This window comes from Myodes glareolus, chromosome 2, assembly GCF_982192425.1.
Source record: "Myodes glareolus chromosome 2, mMyoGla1.1, whole genome shotgun sequence".
NCBI lineage: Eukaryota > Metazoa > Chordata > Mammalia > Rodentia > Cricetidae > Myodes > Myodes glareolus.
The window spans coordinates 139223653-139248220 of record NC_142027.1 but is presented as its reverse complement, the minus strand read 5'-3'; the positions used below and the strand labels follow the sequence as shown (position 1 = coordinate 139248220).

Sequence of the window (24568 nt, the reverse complement as noted above, 5' to 3'; positions counted from 1 at the left end):
GGCCATGTGACTCCAGAGAAAACTCCTCAGATGGGGAGGAGTGCTGACAGAAGGCTCTGGAGTGAAGGAAGTGGTCAGCAGGTATTTCTATAAACAAGCTGGACATGCGCAGAGGTGTTTCCACAGAGGGTCTAAGATTGGTGAAGTTGGTCATGAAGATGAGCCATTGTGGGCCATTAGAAGGAACCACAAGAGATAGCTAGAAGGTGAAGGTAGTGACTGTCACAGCAGCTTCCTCCCCACACCCCTGGTTCCTGTCATGAATTGAGTTTTAGAGTTGGACCCATTAAGTGTAGATGAAGTGGCTTCCTGGGGAACTGAGCCCTGTGGTCAAATGGTTTACAGAGCCATGCTTCCCCCAATTGATATACAATCCTTAGTCAGTGGGTGGGCCCTGGAGAGGAGGGAGTTACCAACCGTAGTCAGAAGATTAAAGTTGAAGACTGGGCTTGACAACCCAAAGTGTCTGTCAAGGAAATCACCTGGCCAGGGTGAATGCTAAGTCAGAACCGTGATGGCACCCACAAGAAGAACATGGATGAGCACTGTGCTTAGAGCCAAAGGGCTCTTGGGCAGGTCCAGTCTGGAGCCAGTATGATACTGCTCTGTTACATGGCTGTCACAGTGGTAGGAAAGTGTCAGTTCTAGTCATCTTACTCCAAGAGATGATCTTCAGTCATCCTGTTGTCCTGGAAACCTGACCCAGCCACGTTATGGCTCCTCCCAATGACAACTCATCACTCATTCCTATTGCCGGCTGTTAGCCTCCCTGGTCCTTATCATTGGGAAGGGTCATTCCATCATAGAGACATGGGATGTGGCCAGTATATATCACGTGTAGACTTGCTTTATAGTGTAAGGTGCATGATGGGTCCCCTCAGGTTGACAGGATATATGAGGGACCCCTGGGCAATGGTTGTTAAAACCTTCTCTGTGTATCTAGGGGTGTTTCAGAAAAGGCAAGACTGAAATAGCAGACAGCATCATCTGGGTCACCAGGGGCTCAGGGAGAGCACAATGCAGAGTGTTATGTATTCTGAGGTCTAGGGGACATGCACCTTCTCACATTCCGGGACACTGGGACTCCAGGTTCTCAGGGCTATTAGAGTAAGAACTGAATGAATGAGGACTGTAAGGACACACACACCAAAAAAAACCCCAATTATTAAGAAAGTGGGCACCAGAGACAGGAGCAGGCTTTGGGAGCAGGTGCCCTGTGCAATGCCCTGAACTCTTAAGTAAGCAGGGTACAAGAGTTGAGGTCACATGTGTTTTTTTTGTACCTAACAAATGAGCCACTGGTTCACAACACTGAACTACCATTAGGAACCATTAGGTCTCTGTGTGGAGGGTGTGTGTGTGTGTGTGTGTGTGTGTGTGTGTGTGTGTGTGTGTGATTCTAGTCCTTCATTTAAACATCGTGTTGGAGAAGGCGGTGAGAGTTCTACATCTTGATAAACAGGAAACATAAACAACTGTGTCTTACACATTTGTGTAGCTTTAGCAACAAAGTCCTCAAAATCCACCTCCACGCTGACACACATCTTCAGCAAGGCCACACCTATTCCAACAAAGCCACCCCTGCTAATAGTGCCACACCCTGTGGGTGCCATTTTCTATCAAACCACCATAATGACCAATCAATATGTGGTGGAAAATTTTGGAGGAATTGACAGAACGTTTTTAGAGCTAGTAAACAATTCAACAAAGTCACAAAAGAAAGGTCAAAGCAGGTCACATGGAAGGAGCTCGCCACACAGCTGCATGCCAGCCATGCACAGGAAGGCTTAGAGAATGGTGGAGGCTTTACATTTTGGGAGACACAGCTCCCCCTGATGGCCACTGTGTGAACTGCTACTATTAACTTACAGACATGACTACCTTTAGGAGAGCCATGGAAACAACACAGTCTCAGGCAGCAGGGAATGAGAGGCCAGCCTGGGAGTAGGAGCAGGGCAGCATGCTGTGGGAAGCTGCAAGGGGCTTAGATCCCTGTTGAATGGAGGGGGCTTAGAGGGTTGACCCAGAAATGAGCTGGGAGGGCGACTCCCCAGAAGCCTGTATTGGTCACAGACTTACCCACCTTGAGTCAGCTCAAGCTGGAGTAGGGAAGTAGGGCCACTGTAGTAGGAGACCACTTGTTTGTTTCCTGGCTGCCCAGACTCCCAAAATAATCACACAGAAACCATATTATTTAAATCTCTGCTTGGTCCCTTAACTCTAGCTTCTTATTGGGTTAATTTTAATTTAACATCTTAATTTAACCCATCTCCATTAATCTGTGTATCACCACAAGGCTGTGGCTTATTGGATAAAGTTCCAGCCAGCGGCTGTCTCCGGCAGGGGCTACATGGCTTCTCTCTAAATTCTGCCTTTCTTTCTCCCAGCATTCAGTTTTGTTTCCTGCATACCTCTATTCCCTGTATAGGCCCAAGACAGTTTCTTTATTAACCAATGGTATTCACAGCATAGAGAGGGGAATCCCACATCACCTTCCATTTTCAGTTTAAATAAATAGAAAGGTTTTAGCTTAAACATAGTAAACTTACATATACAAAACAGGTATCGGACTGGAGATATGGCTCGGCGCTTAAGAGCACTGCCTGCTCTTCCAAAGGTCCTGAGTTCAGATCCCAGTAACCACATGGTGGCTCACAACCATCTGTCATGAGATCTGGTGCTCTCTTCAGGCATGCAGGCATGCATACAGACAGAACACTGTATACTTAATAAATAAATCTTTAAAAACAAAAACAGGTATCAAGCAAGAATTATAGTTAACAACATTTATATCTACTTTATCTTTTATCAAAACCAAGGAAAACTATGATAATAACTACCTATCCTTCAGCTCCATCAAAGTCTTCAGAAGTATATTACCTAAGTTAACGTGAAGTGTACTGCAAGCAACTTCCAAAACTCTAGAATTGACAGAGACATCTCTCTGCCTGGACAGTCACCACAAGTTCTTCTGTATCATTAGAGCATCCATCTTCAGCCTACAGGCCCATAGAATCCAGCAGACTTTTCCATGAGGCAGGAAATTTCAAAGACAGTTCCACCTATTGGTCAGTGACTTTCTTCTGTGTCCTGTAGAATGTCTGGCAGACTCTTTCATGAAGCAGGAACCTTGAAGGAATGTCTCACCTTTAGGGAGTTCAGCAGTCATTTCTCTGTGGGTCCTGTGTGTCCAGTTCATCAAGCAGTCGAGGGAAGAGCAGTTTCTTGCCCAAAGGTCTCACAAACTCCATAAGGAGCCTCTTCAATGCCCATCTTCCTCTTGAAGTAATTGGTGCTGCCGGGAGCATATGTGTCTCACTGTCATGAAAAGTCCTAAATTCTTAAAACATTTTAAATGCCATATTCTGTAGTCTTTGAAGGAATGCAGTATGCTCTATCTGAGCCCTTGATGACCCTGTAGTAGAGTGTGATTTGTTCTGAGGTGTAGGGGACATGCATCTTCTCACACTCCAGGACCCTGGGGCTCCTGGTTCTCAGAGCTATTAGAGTAAGAACTAAATGAATGAATGATGGCTGGAAGCTCTCTCTCTCTCTCTCTCTCTCTCTCTCTATCTCTCTCTCTCACACATATACACTCACACTCACACAAGGTTATTAAGACACTGGGCACTAGGTGCAGGAGCAGACTTTGGGAGCATGTGCCATGTGCAATGTCCTGAACTCCTAAGTGAGCATTGTACATGAGTTGAGGACACATGTGTGTTTTGGTGTCTAACAAATGAGCCACTAGTTCACAACACTGAACTATGGAACCATTAGGTCTCTGTGTGGAGGGTGCTGTGTGTGTGTGTGTGTGTGTGTGTGTGTGTGTGTGTGTGTGATTCCAGAGCTCGGGAGACTTGGGCAGGAGGATGCTTAAGAGTTCCAGGTCTGACTATGCCACATAATGAGATTTTGTCTCAGAAAGAGAAAAAGGAAGCAGATGCCCACTGTGATTTAACTCAGTGCATCAAAAGTTCATCATCACTACAGATAACCATGTGTCCGTTTTTGTGACCACCAGTCTCACAAATTCAGTGCAATTTGTCATGCACCTCTTCAAATCCCAGCCTGAATGTTGCAGCTACCATCCATCTTCAAGTGCACTGCTCACACTCCCAGGTCCCCATAGCCATGTGCAACTGGTATATAGAAAGAAACACCACACAAACATTTTAAAAGATCCAGAAAAAAACCAAGAGATTGCCTGTTTAAAGAGCTAATAGCTTAAAATGGCAGGAAAATAGAAACCAGAGAATGTGACAGGCTTAGTCTCAGAAAGAAGCAAAAATCTAGACATAAATGATGTAGCAACCAGTGAAGCAGTGAGCCAGACATGGCTGAAGAGAGACTAGGCTAACTGGAAAATGGACTAGAAGACACCTACTGGAACAAGAGTGGAAAGTCCTCCTTCCTCCAGCTCCCCTCCCACTCCCTTCTCCCTCCTACAGCATCACCTTTCCTTGCTGTCTTCTGTTACCTTCTCTTCTCTCAAATCCTCCCCTTCTGCTTCTCTTTCCCCTCTTTTCCTTCTCATTTTCTATTTCCTCACACCTTGTGTTTCTTTTTTTTTCTTTTTGTGAACCTAACATAAGGTAGAGTCATCTTGAGAAGATGGACTCACAAATGAGAAAATGCTTCTATCAAACTGCCCTGTGGGGCATTTTATTGATTAATGATTAACAAGAAAGGACGACACACTGTGACTGGTGCCATGTCTGGGCAGATGAACTTAGAGTGTACATAAATGTGATCTGCTTGAGTCATGGAGAGCAAGCCAGTGAGCAGAATTCCTCCATGGTCTCTGCTTCAGTTATTGCCCTGACTTCCTCAGTGATGGACTGTGACTGGGATGTGCAACCTAATAAGACCTTTTCTTACCAAGAAACGTTTGGCCATGTGATAAAATATCATGTCAATATAAAGCAAACAAGAATATCCCTGCTTTTCTCTGGCAAAGTTTCCACTCATGTATAAACAGGACCCACAGTGGCTGGACTAGATGCCATACCAGTCGGTAACCGTGCTTGACCAGGAAGATGAGATTCTTCAGCTTGGGTGGACAATCCTTCAGGAAGTTACTCTGGAGCTCTGTGAAGCTGGTTGAGAACTTGCCTTCCTTCCCCAGGGAGGTGCACTCTCTATGAGCCTTCTGTAGACTTGGGGGTCAGGCTTGTTGTAGACGTTGACATCACCTGTTAAGGAGGCTTCACTTAGTTATCACCACAGCCCTTTTCTGAGGTTCTTTGGTTTATCTGGGGTGACAAGCTCACAGGCTGGGATTCTGTGAACAGAGCAGAGATTAACCACTGCAAGCATCACTCCCCATACATCCATGTGCCTCAGCACACCTCAGGACTGCAAATCATACTCTTGATAGGGTAATAGGATGTAGAGATATACTGCATCCCATCCTGAAAAAGAATTTGATAGAGATTTTAATCTCCACTCTACAGTTATGTGGGGAGAATGTATCTCTCAAGAGCCTGATTTGGTAAAAGGTAGGAAAGACATGTGGTGGTATGGCCATAGGCCCACATTGAAAAATTCCACCTTTCCCAGGTATGAGTAATTGTTTTTAATGCCACTGCCAGTTTTAACCAAACAGAACTTGTTGAAACCTCACTAAAGATAAATTATATTGCTGGATCCAATATGACTATTCGATCCTTTGTTTGGGTTCTTGCCCCATTTTTCTTTGTATTGTGGAATGGCACTGTGGAGGGTGATATTCTTAATTGTCCTTCCATGATCTGCAAGCTGAGTAGTTGCTGGGACGGTTCTGATGGAGTTTCTGTTGTTCGAGTGCCTGCTGTGATTCCTCTTCCAGTGCTGGTGTCTCAAGAACATCAGAATGTCATCCTTTATGGACAGTGGTGAGACTTTGGGATAACAGCTGCAATTGTTGCTGCTGTTGCTCTCGCTGGCACTGCAGCTAAGGTTGCTGGAGTTACCATTTCACAGATGGCTGTGACTGCAGAGACTGTGCTGTCTGGGGAGGTTGGTAGGGCCCTGCAGACAAGGAGTGCTCTGGACTCTCACATTGGATTTGGACTTTTGAATTTGGATCAATGGACTGTGCTTTTGCAGGAGCGGGTGGATTTCCTTTGGCTCTTGCGGCAGGTGTCTTGTTCTCATTCTTGTAGTGCAGCTTGCGTTTTACCTGCTGATGTTGTGGGTGCTTCTGATGTGGTTGAACAATTGAATGCATGTTTAGATGACCATTGGAATTCCTCCTTTTTGAAATTTACTCAGCAGACAGCTCGTCATATTGTTAGTATTAATAGCACGCAGGTCCCTGCCGTTTCTGGATCCAGTTGGTGGAATGCCAGGGCCCAGCTTGGGGGCTGGGTCCAGTGATTGTCTGGAATGCTCTCACTTGTGCTGATATTGCTATTGGTGTAATCTGTTTTTGGATTCTCTGCCGCTTTATGTGACAACCCCACGTATAGCACATTGTCACTCAACAAGTGTTGCTCGGGCTGTCTTCCCGTAATCAGGAAGTGCCCAAGTCTGGCTGCAGATTCTGCAGAAGTCATGAGGGATCCCTACAGTGGGCAATTGTCCTGGTATAGAGAGCTCGCCTAAGACAGGGATTAAGGCCTCCTGTAGACAGATAAGAGTCTCTATCTGGGGGAGTACTAAGACAGAGGCTCTCGTGCTTTTAAAATACAAAGGGGGAAATTGTTTGGTCCATTGAGGACAGGCCTTCGCACCCCCACTTGATCTGTTTTACACTCTTGTGGTTGGTTGTTCCAAAAACAGGAACAAAAACAGAACAATCTGTTGTTTTCAGCAATGTTTCTAAGGATGTTTACCCCTAAGCCATGTGAGTTATGGTGATGAGATTCCTGCTTTTGCTGGTTTGGCCTCCCCTGCTGAGGGCTTTGTATACTGTGTGAGAAAGTGGAATAAAGACTTGTCTGCAGAACTTGAAGTTGTGTTCTATGTTAATCCCGATGTCCCTCACCCAGAAGAACTACAGTTGCCATCCTGGTACAGCATAGACCCTCCATGTAAGGGGCATTGCTGACCTGGAGGAGGGCAAAGGGAAGGAGTGTGATCCAGCCCTCATCAGTCTCTAGGGTTAACTAAGTGAAGGTCACCTTTGTTTCTCCCTATCCTCCTTCAGCTGGAGTATTCCAGAATGATTGACATGCAAGCAACAGGTGTCCCCCAAAGGAACCTTGTCTATGATATAGCATTCTCAGGTGATTGAGAGGGCAGTGACAATGTACTGTTTTCTGTAACTGCTGCAAACTAAAATCAGTGTAATCATTGTCAGGGTCCAGGAATACTGAAAGGCTAGTCAAAGACTGGGCAATGGGGCATTTATCAGATGCATCTGATTAGCTGTTCCAGGTGAAGGGACAGAGAGCAATCACATCAGCTGGACTGGTTCATGTCAGCTTTCAGCAAGTCCAGAGCTCAGTAGTCTGCAGGAGCTCCCTGGGTGGTGTCTTTTAAATCTGCTAAGACAAACACAGACCAAGGACAAGTTAAAAATTTAGGAGGTTAAAAGAGAACCTTATATGTTTCAGGACTTTTACTTATCTGTAGGCTCTGAACTGTGACAGCTGGATTCAAGCCTTGAGACCTTCTGGGCTCCCCTAATCTCTCATGAATTTTTAGTTTATCAAAGGAGACAAAAAGTTCTAGTAGCCTTTTCATTGCATTGAAATCCGCGTTGTAGAGAAAGCAGTTAACAGGTGCCTGTAAACACCTGGGACAGATTTGGGGACATAACAAAAGTATGGCTTTGGGTTACCCTGATGCAAAACACCTTTAAGTTTGTCAAGGGACATAGCAAAAGGTAGTTGGTTTGTCAGGAGACATAGCAAGAGTGTGGCTTTGGGTTAGTGTTGGAGCCACATTTATTATACAGTAGTGTACAGCTGAGAGATTCTTAGACCCACAAATGTACAACTTATGAGGAACTTGTTTGCAGAGCTGCAGGAACACTTGTCTTTTGGATAAGTCACTGTCATTTCTGAAAAAAATCTTGTGAAATCATGGCATTTCTCCCTTCAAGATGGGATTCATTCCCAAAACACCTCAGCAGTGTAACTTCCTCCTGCACAGGCAGCAGAATGACCTTCCAGGAGGTGGTAGAGAGAGAACATTCACTCTTTGTTCCAATAGTCAAATTGACATAAAGTCAGTCTCTCCACAGTTACCTTTGCTAATGGACCAAGTAGGGATTTCAAAAAGATAGGGAGACACCCTTTCCAGACAAATGCATCTTTTTGGGGGACCTTTAGTAACTTTATCTAATGGTTTTGAACACCAAGTATTTCCCCTTGGACACTGGCTCATCCTGGAAAGTGTCACCTTTTTCAGGAGCACTCCTTTGGCATGCTCTACCATTTTGTGTGTGTATGTGTGTGTGTGTGTGTGTGTGTGTGTGATTATGAATTGCATATTGATATCATTGTTTTTGCATATGGAATTTTTCTTAACCACATCCATAAAAAGTAAAACTTGGAGGATATTTGCCCTTCTCTTTTTTCTGCTTTGAAAAGAATAAAGAACAGGCAGAGGCAATGTACTGAGTTGATTTATTTTATTTACGTTCGATTCAATTAGCCAGGTTATTGCCCAATTTAAAAAATCTTAGCTGGATCCTGAGAAGTTTAATGGGACTTAACCCCAGAATAAACCTCGCTAGGTTAGCCTAATGAAAAACACCTTTAATTCTACATTTAGAGACAATCAAAGGAAATTTAAAATCTTGAGCTTATGACTGAAAAACAAGTAGTCAACGCTCTACTAGGTTATCAGAACTCTGCTGACCAATGCTAAAATTCTGTATCTTTGAAATATTAGCATAACAATATAACTTTATAGCTTGTATTTATATACTTAAGTTTATTTTCTGAGACCCTTAGAACTTATTTAAGTTTTTACATCCTTAGACCTTGCATGGACTTTGAACTATTTTTTTAATCATTTACCATATGAAGCAAGGCAAATCTGTTTGCCTTTTCTTAACAAGATACCTAAAATCTTAACTAATGACTGACTAATGAACTAGCATGGTGGCTTGTCCCGTGCTACCTTCTCGCCAGCAAGAACGACGCACTTAGGATTCTTCTGCAGTAAAGCTTTAATGCGGCCGGCCTGCAGCAAGCTAAGACCGCAGGCAGCGAGTCTTCCGACCAGCAAGGGGCTCTGATCCTGTGGAGGGGTGAGTGTGTTGACCGCCATACAACTCAGGTTAGGTACACACGGTGTTCCCGCCATCCTTATCTCCCTGGCTGCTCCACAGAGGCAGCTTCCCCCAGCTAATCCCTCTCTCCTGCTACGCCATCCCAGCTTTCGGCCCGGAACCCCTCCCGTCCTCTCTCCCTTTTTCGGGGCTTAAATTCCCCCATTTCAGCCGGGGTGGGCACCGCGGCCCGGGGCAGGCGGTGAGTGCAAAGGGAAGGAAGTCCCTTGGTTCTAAGAGCCTGCCTGCAGTGAGCTAAGACTGCAGGCAAAGTGATTCCTGGTTAGCAAGGGGCACTAATCCAGTAGAAGAAGACCCAGCGGAGGGAAGAGCCATTGGAGGGCATCTGAAGGAAGAGATGAGCAGGCGCCAAGGCAAAAATTCCTCCAACAATCTGAAAAACAACATGAAAACACCAGATCCCAGCGATCTTACGACAGAAGGAATTGAACGCCCTATTCCGGAAGAAGTGGAAAACAGTGTCATTATGAAAGCAATAGAGTCTCTTAAACAGGGTATGAATAACTCACTTAAAGAATTAGAAGACAAATATAACAAAAAGATGGAAGAAATGAGTAAAGAAATGGAAGACAAATATAACAAAAAGGTTGAAGAAATTAGTAAATTCGTAAATGATACCCTGGGAAACCAAGAAAAAGCAATCAAACAGGTAATGGAATCAGTTCAAGAATTGAAAACTGAAATGGAGGCAGTGAGGAAAACACAATCCGAGGGCCGGCTGGATATGGAAAACCTAGGTAAATGAACGGAGACTACAGAATCAAGCTTAACCAATAGAATACAAGAGATAGAAGAACGAATCTCAGATTATGAAGACACCATAGAGAAAATAAATGCCCTGACCAAAGAAAACAGCAAATCCAACAAATTCTCATCACAAAACATTCAGGAAATATGGGACATAATAAAAAAACCAAATCTAAGAATAATAGGAGTAGAAGAAGGAGAAGAATTGCAGATCAAAGGTCCAGAAGATATATTCAACAAAATTATAGAAGAAAACTTTCCCATCCTAAAGAGGGATATTCCTATGAAGGTGCAAGAAGCATACAGAACACCGAATAGATTAGATCAGAAAAAAACATCCCCTCGCCATATAATAATCAAAACACAAAGCAGTCAGATTAAAGAAAGGATATTAAGAGCTGCAAAGGAAAAAGGTCAAGTAACCTATAAAGGTAAACCTATCAGACTTACACCAGACTTCTCTATAGAAACCATGAAAGCCAGAAGGTCCTGGATAGAGGTACTGCAGAAATTAAGGGACCGTGGATGCAAGCCCAGACTACTTTACCCAGCTAAGCTTTCGTTCACTATCAACGGAGAAAACAAAATATTTCAGGATAAAAACAAATTTAAACAATACGTAGCTACTAATCCAGCCTTACAGAGAATACTAGAAGGAAAATTACATCCCAAGGAATCCAACATTGCCAACACTGACTACAATAATTCAGACATCTAGCGACCCTTCACTAGCACAATTCAAAGAAGGAAAACACATACACTCTATTACCCCCCCCCCCCAAAAAAAATGACTGGAGTCAACAACCAATGGTCATTAATGTCTCTTAATATCAATGGACTCAATTCACCTATAAAGAGGCACAGACATAGAGATTGGTTACGAGAACAGGATCCAACATTCTGCTGTTTACAAGAAACACACCTCAACCACAAAGACAGACACCTACTCAGAGTAAAGCGTTGGGAAAAGGTTTTCCAAGCAAATGGACCTAAGAAACAAGCGGGTGTGGCCATTCTAATATCTAACAAAATCGACTTCAAACTAAAATCAATCAGAAGGGATGGAGATGGACATTTCATACTCATAACAGGAACAACTCATCAGGAAGAAGTCTCAATCCTGAATATCTATGCCCCTAATGTAAAGGCACCCACATATGTAAAAGAAACTCTTCTAGAACTCAAGGCAGTCATCAAACCACACACGCTAATAGTAGGAGACTTCAACACTCCTCTCTCACCAATGGACAGGTCAATCAGACAGAAACCAAACAGAGAATTAAGAGATTTATTGGAGGTATTGAATCAAATGGACTTAACAGACATCTATAGAACACTCCACCCAAATAGGAAAGAATATACCTTCTTCTCTGCAGTTCATGGAACCTTCTCGAAGATTGACCACATACTCGGTAACAAAGCAAACTCCCACAGATACAAAAAAATATTAGTAACCACCTGTGTCTTGTCAGACCACCATGCATTAAAATCAGAATTCAACAACAACGCTACCCCCAGGAAGTCAACAAACGCATGGAAGTTGAACAGTCAACTACTAAATCACCCCTGGGTCAGGGACGAAATTAAGAAAGTAATGAAAGTCTTCCTTGAATTTAATGAAAACAAAGACACAACATACTCAAACCTATGGGACACTATGAAAGCAGTGCTAAGAGGAAAGTTCATAGCAATAGGTGCCCAACTAAAGAAAATGGAGAAAGCACATATTGGAGACCTAACAGCACACTTGAAAGCTCTAGAAAAAAAAGAAGCTGATTCACCCAGGAGGAGTAGAAGACTGGAAATAATCAAACTGAGGGCTGAAATCAACAAAATAGAAATAGAGAAAACAATCCAAAGAATCAATGAATCAAAAACCTGGTTCTTGGAGAAAATCAACAAGATTGACAAACCCCTATCCAAACTAATCAAACGGCAGAGAACTTGCAAATTAATAGGATCAGAAATGAAAAGGGGGATATAACCACAGACACAGAGGAAATTCAGAGAATCATTAGATCTTACTACGAAAGTTTATATGCCACAAAGTTGGAAAATGTAAAAGAAATGGACATTTTTTTAGATAAGTACCATATACCAAAGTTGAACCAAGAACAGATGAACAATCTAAATAGACCTGTTAGTCGCGAAGAATTAGAAGCTGTTATCAGAAATCTCCCTGCCAAAAAAAGCCCAGGACCAGATGGTTTCAATGCAGAATTCTACCAGAACTTCCAGGAAGAGCTAATTCCTATACTCCTTAATGTATTCCATAATATAGAAACAGAAGAGTCATTGCCAAACTCCTTTTATGAAGCTACAGTTACCTTAATACCAAAACCACATAAAGACACAACCAAGAAAGAGAATTACAGGCCAATCTCACTCATGAACATCGACGCGAAAATTCTCAATAAAATCCTGGCAAACCGAATCCAGGAACACATTAGAAAAATTATTCATTATGATCAAGTAGGCTTCATCCCAGAGATGCAGGGCTGGTTCAACACACGCAAATCTATCAATGTAATCCAACATATAAATAAACTGAAAGAAAAAAACCATATGATCATTTCATTGGATGCTGAAAAAGCATTTGACAAAATTCAACACCCATTTATGATAAAGGTGTTGGAGAGACTGGGGATACAAGGATCATACCTAAATATAATAAAAGCAATATACAGTAAGCCGACAGCTAACATCAAATTGAATGGAGAGAAACTCAAAGCCTTTCCACTAAAATCAGGAACACGACAAGGCTGTCCACTCTCTCCATACCTCTTCAATATAGTGCTTGAAGTTCTAGCAATAGCAATAAGACAACATAAGGAGATCAAGGGGATTCGAATTGGAAAGGATGAAGTTAAACTTTCGTTATTTGCTGACGATATGATAGTGTACATAAGTGACCCCAAAAACTCTACCAAAGAACTCCTACAGCTGATAAACACCTTTAGTAACGTGGCAGGATACAAGATCAACTCCAAAAAATCAGTGGCCCTCCTATACAAAAAGGATAAAGAAGCTGAGAGGGAAATCAGAGAAACATCACCTTTCACGATAGCCACAAATAGCATAAAATATCTTGGGGTTACTCTAACCAAGGAAGTGAAAGACCTATTTGACAAGAACTTTAAGTCTTTGAAGAAAGAAATTGAGGAGGATACCAGAAAATGGAAAGATCTCCCTTGTTCTTGGATTGGGAGGATCAACATAGTAAAAATGGCATTTCTACCAAAAGCAATCTATAGATTCAATGCAATCCCCATCAAAATCCCATCAAACTTCTTCACAGACCTTGAGAAAACAATAATCAAGTTTATATGGCAAAACAAAAAACCCAGGATAGCCAAAACAATCTTATACAATAAAGGAACTTCAGGAGGCATTACCATCCCTGACTTCAAACTCTATTACAGAGCTACAGTATTGAAAACAGCTTGGTATTGGCATAAGAACAGAGAAATCGACCTTTGGAATCGAATAGAAGACCCGGATATTAACCCACAAACCTATGAGCACCTAATTTTTGACAAGGGAGCTAAAGGTATACAATGGAAGAAGGAAAGCATCTTTAACAAATGGTGCTGGCATAACTGGATGTCAACCTGTAGAAGGATGAAAGTAGATCCACACCTATCACCATGCACAAAACTCAGGTCCAAATGGATTAAAGACATCAACATTAATCCATCCACCTTGAACCTGATAGAAGAGAAAGTGGGAAGTAGTCTACAAGATATAGGCACGGGAGGCCTCTTCCTAAGCAGGACCCCAGCTGCACAGACAATAAGAGAAACAATGAATAAATGGGATCTACTGAAACTGAGAAGCTTCTGTAAAGCAAAGGACACTGTCAGTAAGACAAAAAGGCTGCCTTCTGACTGGGAGAAGATCTTCACCAACCCCTCATCAGACAAAGGTCTGATCTCCAAAATATACAAAGAACTCAAGAAACTAGGCACTAAAACTCTAATTAACCCAATTAAAAAATGGGGTACTGAACTGAACAGAGAATTCACAACAGATGAACTTCGAATGGCCAGAAGACACTTAAGGTCATGCTCAACCTCCTTAGCGATCAGGGAAATGCAAATTAAAACCACTTTGAGATACCATCTTACACCTGTCAGAATAGCTAAAGTCAAAAACACCAATGATAGCCTATGCTGGAGAGGATGTGGGGTGAGGGGAACACTCATCCATTGTTGGTGGGAATGCAAACTTGTGCAGCCACTGTGGAAATCAGTGTGGCGGTTTCTCAGGAAACTGGGAGTCAATCTCCCTCAGGACCCAGCAATTCCACTCTTGGGAATATACCCTAGAGATTCCCTAGCATACTACAAAAGCATTTGTTCAACTATGTTCATAGCAGCACTATTTGTAATAGCCAGAACCTGGAAACAGCCTAGGTGCCCCTCAATAGAAGAATGGTTAAAAAAGGTGTGGAACATATACACATTAGAGTTTTACTCAGCGGTAAAAAATAATGACATCTTGAATTTTGCATGCAAATGGATGGACATAGAAAACGCTTTACTGAGTGAGGTAAGCCAGACCCAAAAAGAGGAACACGGTATGTATTCACTCATAAGTGGATTCTAACCATAATTTAAAGGTCTTTGAGCCTATTATTCGTGATCCTAGAGAAGCTAAATAAGAAGACGAACCTGATGAAGATTATTTAGCTATCCGCCAGGAGGTAGGAAATAGTCAAGAGTCCCAGGTAACCTTGGGTGCATGGGGGGGGGGGGGGGTGGGAGGGTTGTTGGAAGGGGAGAGGGTTAGAGAGAAGGGAGTAGGGGAGGAATGGAGAAAGCTTGGTTGACCGGGATGGGGGGAAGGGAGGAAGGATGAATATGGGATCAGGGAAGAATATATTTCAACTAAGGGAGTCATTTTAGGGTTTATAGGAAACTTGATTATATGTGGGATCCCAGGTCCAAGGAGAGATCCCCAGATTGTTCTCTGGACAGAGGAGAGGGTGCCTGAACCGGCCTTGGCCCATAACCATACTGATGAATATTTTGCTTATCACCATAGATCCTTCATCTGGCGATGGATGGCGATACAGACGGAGACCCACATTGGAGCACCGGACTGAGCCCCCCAAGGTCCAAATGAGGAGCAGAAGGACGAAGAAAATGACGAAGGACTGCGAGGGATGCTATCACCCACTGATACAAGGGGTCGGATCTAATGAGAGTTTACCAAGGGCAGTTGGACTGCGACTGAACGAGCACGGGATCCAACCAGATTCTCTGAATGTCGCCGGATTTTCTGAATGTGGCTGGCCCGGAGTCTTTCTGAGAAGCCATTGACAATGTCACTGGGACTAGTTTCCTCTGCATATACTGGATTTTTGGGATCCAGTCTGTTTGGATACTCACCTTCCTGGACCTGGAGGGAGGGGGGACGATCTTGAACTTCCCACAGGGCTTGAAACCCTGACTGACCTTAGGAACAAAGAGGGAGGAGGAGAGGGAGGGTGGGGGAGTGGGAGGGTGTTGGGAAGAGGGGCGTAAATGGAAACTTTTATAATTTAATAAAATTACTTAAAAAAATAAAAAAAAGCTTTAATGCGTCTTGCGAGGGAGAGCATAAGCTTACATTGCGGAGACCCAGAATGAGGGGAACCCAGTCCTTATAAAGGAAACAGTCCTCGCTTCTGACGTGTCACTCTTGGATTGGTCCACTGCCCATTATCCCAGATGATGCCTCGGAAGTAGGCAGGGACGCAGCAGTAGAGAGTTACCAAGCACATGCGCTTGGATTGAAGGCGTGTGCTACAACACCTTGAACTCACAGAGATCTGCCTGTCTCTGCCTCCCAGGTATTGGGACCAAAGGTGTGTACTACCACACCTTGAGGTCACAGAGGTCAATCTGCCTCTGCCTCCCAGGCATCAGGACTAAAGGCGTGTACCACCACACCTTGAGGTCACAGAGGTCAATCTCTACCTTTGTCCCTTGAAGCACTGGAGAATGTGGTTGCGGCCCTCCACAGTGGCTGTAGCACGGGGGAAGGAGCTGATTTGCTGTTGCTGCCCAGCTGACAAAGCTACAGTTAGCTTAGCTGTCAATGTAAGAGATCTGAGAAGGACTCACCAAAATGACAGAGACTAGTCCATAGTCCTATACCCAGACAGTTATACCAGGCTCCTGTGGTCTCCATGACATTGACGGCAGAGGTACTTAGGAGCCCAGGAATATGAAATTTTGTATGCCAATAGTCCATATGCATATTTCTAAGGGTATTGGGGCTTATAGCTGCCTTAAATAAGCCCCTGACCCCCTTTGTCATACACTCTTTCCAGATATGTAAAAGACAATTAAAACAAACCCATGTCTCTGTAAACATCTTGAACTAATACCCTGTATTGTAGGTTGTAAGTCCTTATAGGAGGATGCACTCCCCAGGGTACATGAATCCCGACTGTAGGAGCTCAACAGCAGGGGCAGTAACTCCCGACCCCATGAATGCACTCCCAATCCACACATGATCTTTTGCTATAGAAGGATGCTTATGGCCCCTTCCCTGGGTCACAAGCCTGATTTTTGCCTGTGGCCCTAACTAGTTATAAGTTTTATACCCACAGTGTTTGAATGAAGTTTGCTTCTGGTTAATAGACTTCGGTAGTCTGATCCCCATTATTTGTGCAACCCCAGGACCTAACAGTACCAGGACAGCAGTTTTGTCTGCCAGCCCCAGAGGATGAGAGGTTTTCCTGTCGGTCTCAACTTGTCTAGGCAAAGTGGACCATCAGTTCTCCGGTGTCTGCTTGTCTGTGGTTTGGGCCAAGCCCTGGTTGAAGGCAAAGATTGGGGCAGTCTTTCCCAGTGGTTAGTTTACAATCGTCTAGGTAGAATTGTCCATTTCTGTGTCCACTGTCTTTTTGGAAGTCTTGTGGGTCACTGCTAGGATCTGAGAGTCTGTCTGTTATATACATGTAAGTATCCAAATTCCACATTCAGCAAATCTCTGACAGTTTGAGGACCTGAGTCAAACCATTCTTCATTTATTCAAGAATTCTTATTCTTATTGTTATAAGCTATACCTTGAAAACATTTGAGAGGTTAGATAAATTTTTCCTGTACTTGATTACATTAGTACTTAGCATGATTTATAAGTATAGTTTTGGTCATCTCAAGGCTTAATCATCTTTAACTGTTTATAATTAAAATAACAATTTCTGAATTAAAGCTCTTTCAGTATCAAGATAAGACTTTGAATTTATAAACATAGTCTACAAAGGGACTGGGAATTTTTTTTCCAGATCCTTCTAGAGTGTATAACTATAGGATATAAGTTTCTTGTATGACTCAGTTTACTAAAATAGTTACAGCTTAACAATGTTAGCAAAAACAAAGAGGTTAGACACATATCTTTAAACCCCTTTTTTTAACTCGAATGGGCTTTAAGTGAAGAGACATTTTCTAAACCAATAGTTTATTTTTTTGTGATGCATTGTTATGTAATATCCGACATGCAGGTGATCCTAGGTTACTCCTGTAAAAAGGTTTTTTGACCTCAAAGGGTCATGGCCCATAGACTGAGAAACTGCTCCAAGTGTAATGGTCTGCTCTGTCCCTTTAAGAGACAAGCCATGTCCACTCCCTGCCTCCCATCCTCTGAGGCAAGCTGACCTTCAGCTTCCAGCCTGGGTCCTTCTTTCTCTCTCTTGAAGAGGCAGTTTCTGTCTCTCCCTTCTCTCCACTTCTCCCCTTCCCCCTCTCCTTTCTCTCTCTCTCTCTCTCTCTGCCTCTCTCTCTGCCTCTCTCTCTGCCTTCTCCCCATCCCCTCCATAACCCACTAAATAAAGTAAACTCCCTGGGTGCTGTGGTTCTAAGTGGAACAGGGGCCAGCACGGCCCTAAGTGTGTCCGAGCCAGGGAAAGAAAGGACAACCTTTGCATGAGGATTCACGGTGCTAAGCCCTTATGCACCAATATATTGAAACACTGGGATGAGGGCCCTGGGCAGTCAAGAAGGTAAGGGCAGCTCTCAAGGCTAAGGCAGGAGGTATCAACCAGCCTTGGCATGAAGCTTTGTATAGAACTACCCTCTGAGACAAACTACCGCCATCTTCAGGGGTCGACCTGAACCGGCTCATCTGAGAACATCACAGCTGGGCCTGCTGACGGTTTGTCTTCCCCCTTGGAAGAGGGGTGTGGGAAGGTTGTGAACTCTTATTTGAGAATTCAGCAACCAGTTCCAACCAGCTGTATGTTGCTCTGCCCTATTTACACGTGGTCTCTGGGAGGGGTTAGAGGATATAAGGGGAAAGATGAGGGGACAGGGTGCCCTCCAGGCAGCCCTGGAAAAGCCACCATTCATGGTGGCTGTGGACATTCCAGTGCAGCAGAGTTAGAGTCTTCCATGGCACCACTGACATATAAGGACCCATGAAAAGAAAATTCTATTAGTTCTTTTCCTTCTTGGGAGTCGTTCTTTTCCCTTTGGAAGGTTTTCAGTCTTTTGCTTCCATCTGAGCCAGAAAATTGTCCATTTCCTTTTGCCAATCCTTTTGTCTGCACTGTTTGAGAAGTTAAAACACATCTTCCAAATGCAACACTGTTCAATGAAACTAAGTATTTCATGGTTTGGAGGGGTTGGGGCCAAAGAAGCACTCGGGTGACTAATAATGGGTACGGTATTTCTTGTGAGTGGTAACAATATTCCAGAACCAGGGGTGACAGTTGTGCAATGTGGAGGGAGAAAAATTACTTCATTGTACACACGGTGAGAGTTATGTGTAATTACACCTTAAAAGAAAACAAAAACAAAACACACTGGAATCCATTCCAAAGAGTATACATACACACAATAAGAGACCGTGAGAGGGCTGTGAGGGACGTCTGCCACGTTTACCTGGATGAGTGCTTTCAGGTACTGCAAATCCACTCCGTCCTGCAGCCCCAGCTCCTTTCTGGTCAACTCTGCCTCTTTAGCCTCTTCCTGAGCCCTCCTTTTCCTTGCATTCATCTTTTGCTTAGACTCTTTGAGGACGGCATTGTGCGATGGGACCACATTGGCAGCAATAGCTTGTTGAATGATGTTTCTTAGCCTGGGTTCATCTCTGTATTGTACACAAAGCCCAGACTCCATGACCTGATCCATGTCGCCCTTGAAGTCCAGATAGGCCTGCTTAGTATCAGCTAGCTCTTCTTCAGAACCTTTGTGTGTCTTTTCAAAAGCTTGAATGTCTCATAGCGATATCTTTTTAACGAGTAACCTCCAATATGCATCCCAGTCCCAGTCTTGGTTGAGGCCACCAGAGTCCTTGTTCACTGTCCCCTGTTGATTATACACTGCCCTCTGCTCCCTGTCACTCAGAATCGCATAGACTCTCCCCAAGATCTGGAAGCAGTGGGTGGCATCCTCTTTCTGATCCTGGGTGCACTTGCAGGGATACCTTGTGGTAGCCACGTCGGACCATCACGCCCCACACCAAGCACCCGGTAGAGCTCGGCAGTGCAGAACACCAACTCACAGAACTCCAGCAGCCCCATGACCGGGAAAGGACTGTTCCACGAACGCTCCGTACCCCCCACCACCCAGGGGTTTTTACCCACTCACCGCCATTTCCTGCCCCAAATACCTTGCCTTAGTAATTATTTGTAAGGCTTATACATTATCAGTTTTAGCTTTTTCTAAGGCTTGTATCTTATTTGGCACACTTATCAAAACATTTTAAGGATAAAATTTGAATTGCTAGACTAATAATAATTATGACCCACATTATCTCTCCCAGCCAAGTTGTTTATCAGTCAGTTTTTCTAACATCCCATCTATAGAAGCAGTGAGCGGGATCCTAATTCCCTGAATTGTGATATTTCCAATCATAGACCCAGGAAAGGTTTAAAGATTGACCTGTCCCCTTACTCTTTTTTACCTTTTATTTTTCTTCTTTATCGTTTAGAAGATACCAAATGACTTAACAATCTTAGGAGAATTGGGTTGTGTAGACGTAGTGGTGATGTTTGACCAGCAGGTGGAGCTGATGCTCGGTCGGGGAAAGGTATTCAGATGAAGTGAGGACGTTTGACCAGCAAGTAAAGCAGGCATGACACCAAGGTTGCTCAGGCTCAGCAAGCTGAGCAAGTGCTCAAAGTCCCTGGACAAGACTCTATCTCGGTGCCTGTGCCGAGCAGATGTGCAATGGCAGTACCAGAACCTGCTTTAGAGTCTGAGCACGCCGAACTTGCACCAGTGCCTGTGCACTTCAAGCAGAACCTATCTGGGAGTACACCCAGTTGCAAACTCCAGAACCTGAGTAGGCAGAACTGGAGCTGAGGGGTGGTTCCTAGGAAATACAGCAGAGAGGTGGTGAGTGCAGGCCACCGGGAGCCTCCAGCACCGACTACAGGGGAGGCAGGTGGACACGGGAACCCTGTGGAGATGGTCATCAGATAATAAAGGATGGTCAATGAGGACCCTAAGAGAGACTTACATGGATCTAATCTACATGGGAAGTAGAAAAAGACAAGATCTTCTGAGTAAATTGGGAGCATGGGAACCTTGGGGGAGGATAGAAGGGGAAGGGAGAAGCAGGGAAGGGAGCAGAGAAAAATGTAGAGCTCAGTAAAAATCAATTTTTAAAAAAAGAATTACTTTACCGTTTATTAGCAAGCAAAATCCATGCACAAATATCACAAGACAAATGGGAATCTAAATTGAGCCACCTGTTAGGAATAATTCTTAACACAAGCTCCCCGCCGACGCAAAAAATCAATTCCCAATCAAGCCAAATCAAAACAAGTCAAATTAAGAAACATCCAGGTTTAATGGGAGATCTGCGCTCTCGGGTGGCCCCATGAGGGAACCAGGAAGCCGCAGAAACGCGACCCCCAGGAGGAAGAAAGGGAGACCACGATGTTCCTCTTTCGGGAGATCACTTAAGTACCCTGAAGAGTGGTCCTGACTCCATCCCCAGGGAGGGGTCAGGACCTGGCCTGCTGGGATTTGGAGTCCAGACCAAGCCTGGGGGCTGGGATAGATGCAAGGGACTGGGGCCTATGCTCCCAACTTGACATTTCAGACTCTTTGGATATAGGGGTGACAGAAAATTGGAATGGTAACTATGACAAACACTTAGGCTCTCTTTGGGGGGAAAAGGGGGGCGTAAATTTAAATCTGGCTACTTACTGTGGGCACGGGGAAAGGGAGAGCCAGGTGTCCAAGTTTAGCGAGAGGTGTGGCTGAAAAGGCACTCCATGAACTGTCATCCCAGAGAAGGCAGGCATCTGTTCCTTAGGGGAGATGAGAAGGCAGGTGTCGTGTGAGGTCCTGTCCACTGAGGCTCGAGAGACCTAGGAGTTAACTGTTTGAGGAGTGTTCTGTCTCTGGGGAGAGCGGGGCAGGTTTAGGAGCATTACAGTCCACTGGTGTGGTGGCAGGAAGACAGCTGTCAGTGTGAACGGAGAAGGAACCTTAAAAGAGAGAGGTGGGGTAGGTACCCCGCCAGTGGAGGAGTTTGAACTGGGTGGTGATGGTTAAGGAGAAAGGGCCTGCCATAAAGCAGCTCAAAAGGGCTCAGGCCTGTAGGGGAACATGGGGTGGCCCTGAGGCGAGGGCCAAGATAACCTGAATTCAATGGAGAGCTTGGTTAGTTGTTGTTTGATGAGTCCCATTGTCCAGGAGATGTTGAGAGCTTCTGACACCAGCTCCATGACCCTGAGCCATCACACCTGCTGTTTCCCTGGAGACTGGAAACGCTTCTATCCATCCTGTAAAAGTGTCCACAAGGGTTAAGAGATAACAAAGTTTTTTATGAGTTTTTTATGAGTAAAATATGGGTAAAATTAACCTGTCAATCTTTGCCCAGTTGGTGTCCACGAAGCTGGTGTATGTGGAGAGCTCCTTGTGGGTTTGCCTGGGCACATGTCTGATCTCCACCCAGTAAATGTGCTGGGCAAGCCGGTATTGCTAAGAAAGAAAGAGAAAAAAATGTCCTGCGAGAATTTGGGCAGTGGCAAAGTTTTAAGTGGGGAGGAACGGGTTCCATCTAACCCCATAGCTGAAATTGGTGAGGGAAACTTAAGGCCCGAGTTAAAATAAGACTCAAGAGATCTTGTCTTTTCCTACTTCCCATGTAGATTAGATCTATGTATGTCTCTCTTGGGGTCCTCTTTGTTGTCTAGGTTCTCTGGGATTGTGGTTTGTAGGCTGGTTTTCTTTGTTTATGTTTCAAAACCATTTATGAGTGAGTACATGTGATAATTGTCTTTCTGGCTCTGGGTTACCTCACACAAAATGATGTTTTCTATCTCCATCCATTTGCCTGCAAAATTCAAGCTGTTATTTTTTTTCTGCTGTGTAGTACCCCGTTGTGCAAATGTACCACATTTTCCTTGTCCATTCTTCAATCGAGGGGCATTTAGGTTGTTTCCAGGTTCTGGCTATGACAAACAATGCTGCTATGAATATAGTTGAGCACATGTCCTTGTGGCATGGTTGGGTATCCTTTGGATATATACCCAACAGTGGTATTACTGGGTCTTGATGAAGGTTGTTTTCTAATTTTCTGAGAAATCGCCACACTGACATCCAAAAGGGCTGTACCAGCTTGCACTCCCAACCAGCAATGCAGGAGTGTTCCCTTTTCCCCACAACCTCTCCAACATAAATTGTCATTAGTGTTTTTGATCTTGGCCATTCTTATAAGTGGAAGTTGGAATCTCAGAGTTGTTTTGATTTGCATTTCTCTGATGACTAACGATGTTGAGCTTTTCCTTAAGTGTCTTTCAACCATTTTAGATTCCTCTGTTGAAAGTTCTCTGTTTAGGTCTGTACTCCATTTTTTTATTGGATTGTGTGTTCTTTTGGTGTCCAATTTCTTGAGTTCTTTCTATATTTTGGAGATCAGACCTCTGTCTGATGTGGGGTTAGTAAAGATATTTTCCCATTCTATAGGCTGTCTTTTTGTCTTATTGACTGTGTCGTTTGCTTTACAGAAGATTTTCAGTTTCAGGAGGTCCCATTTATTAAATGTTTCTCTCAGTGTCTGTGCTGCTAGAGTTCTGTTTAGGAATTGGTTCCCTGAGCCAATGCATTCAAGTGTGCTTCCCACTTTCTTTTCTATGAAGTTCAGTGTGGTTGGCTTTATGTTAAGGTCTTTGATCCATTTGGATTTGAGTTTTGTGCGTGGTAATAGAAATGGATCTACTTTCATTCTTCTACATGTTGATATTCAGTTATGCCAGCACTATTTGTTAAATATGTTTTCTTTTTACGTTTGATTTCTTTTTTGCTTCGTTGTCAAAAATCAAGTGTTCGAAGGTGTGTGGATTAATATCCAAATCTTCGATTTGGTTCCATTGGTCCTCCTGTCTGTTTTTATGCCAATATCAGGCTGTTTTCAGTACTGTAGTCCTGTAATAGAGTTTGAAGTCAGGGATTGTGATGCCTCCAGAAGTTCTTTTATTGTATAGAATTATTTTGGCTATCCTGGGTTTGTTTGTTTGGTTTTTGTTTTTTGTTTTGCTTTTCCACATGAAGCTAAGTACCATTCTTTCGAGGTCTGTGAAGAATTTTGTTCAGATTTTGATGGACATTGCATTGAATCTGTAGATTGCTTTTGGTAAGATTGCCGTTTTTACTGTGTTAATTCTCCCTACCCAAGAGCATGGGAGATCTTTCCACTTTCTGGTGTCTTCTTCAATTTCTTTCTACAAAGATTTAAAGTTCTTGTCATGCAAGTCTTCCACTTGTTTGGTTAGAGTTACTCTGAGATATTTTATGCTATTTGTGGTTATTGTGAAGGGTGATGTTTCTCTAATTTCTCTCAGCCCATTTATCATCTGTGTACAGGAGGGCTACTGATTTTTTTGAGTTAATCTTATATCCTGCTACATTACTGAAAGTGTTTGTGATTATTCTGTTTCTTTCTGAGGACTTTTTCTACCCTTTTTCTTTTCTCTCCCAAGCCTACACATATTTTTAAACACCCTGTAACCCATTTAGAGGGTTATTGTCTGAATCTGTCTTTGGTACATATCTCTAATTTTTCTGACAACATGAGTCTTTCCACTGCTAAGCAGCATACCTTGGACCAAAGCATTAGCTTTGGCAGCTGCCTCTACCCCACTCCTTGGTTCCTTGAGAGGCTACTCTTGTAATGGAGATAATTTTACCACTAGCTCTGGAGGCCATGTTTACCACATCACCTCTGGGAAGTTTCTGGATCCACACCACCACCAAGTAGTGTGTCGCCCATTGTTCATAAACTCGATATAGGTGTGTGGGAGCAGGGCCTCTTAAAAGAGCCACTAACGCTGAGTCAGAGAGCAATCTCTTAAAGGAGCTGCACCTCTGCTCACCGCCAGCAAATGGAGACACCTGAGAAAGTGCAGCTACCAAGAAGCCGTGTTTGATGCCTTTTTTGTGTGCTTGGAATCCTTTTTTAAGCTTTGTCAGGTTTTATGTGTAAATTTCAGCCAAACATTGGAATTCCATATGTAGTCAGAAGTTTCGTGTCCTGACCACCGGTCCTAAACAAACAGAGGCCTATATGAATCATAAGTGCTCAACCAATAGATCAGGCTTATTACTAGCTAGCTCTTACATTTTAAGGTAATCCATATTTTTT

General features: G+C 43.6%; 1 pseudogene; it reads right to left on the bottom strand.

The window, feature by feature from the left end:
- Nucleotides 1–18400: 18400 nt before the first annotated feature.
- LOC125393156 (dnaJ homolog subfamily C member 9-like) lies at nucleotides 18401–19490 on the bottom strand (annotated as a pseudogene).
- Nucleotides 19491–24568: the final 5078 nt, after the last annotated feature.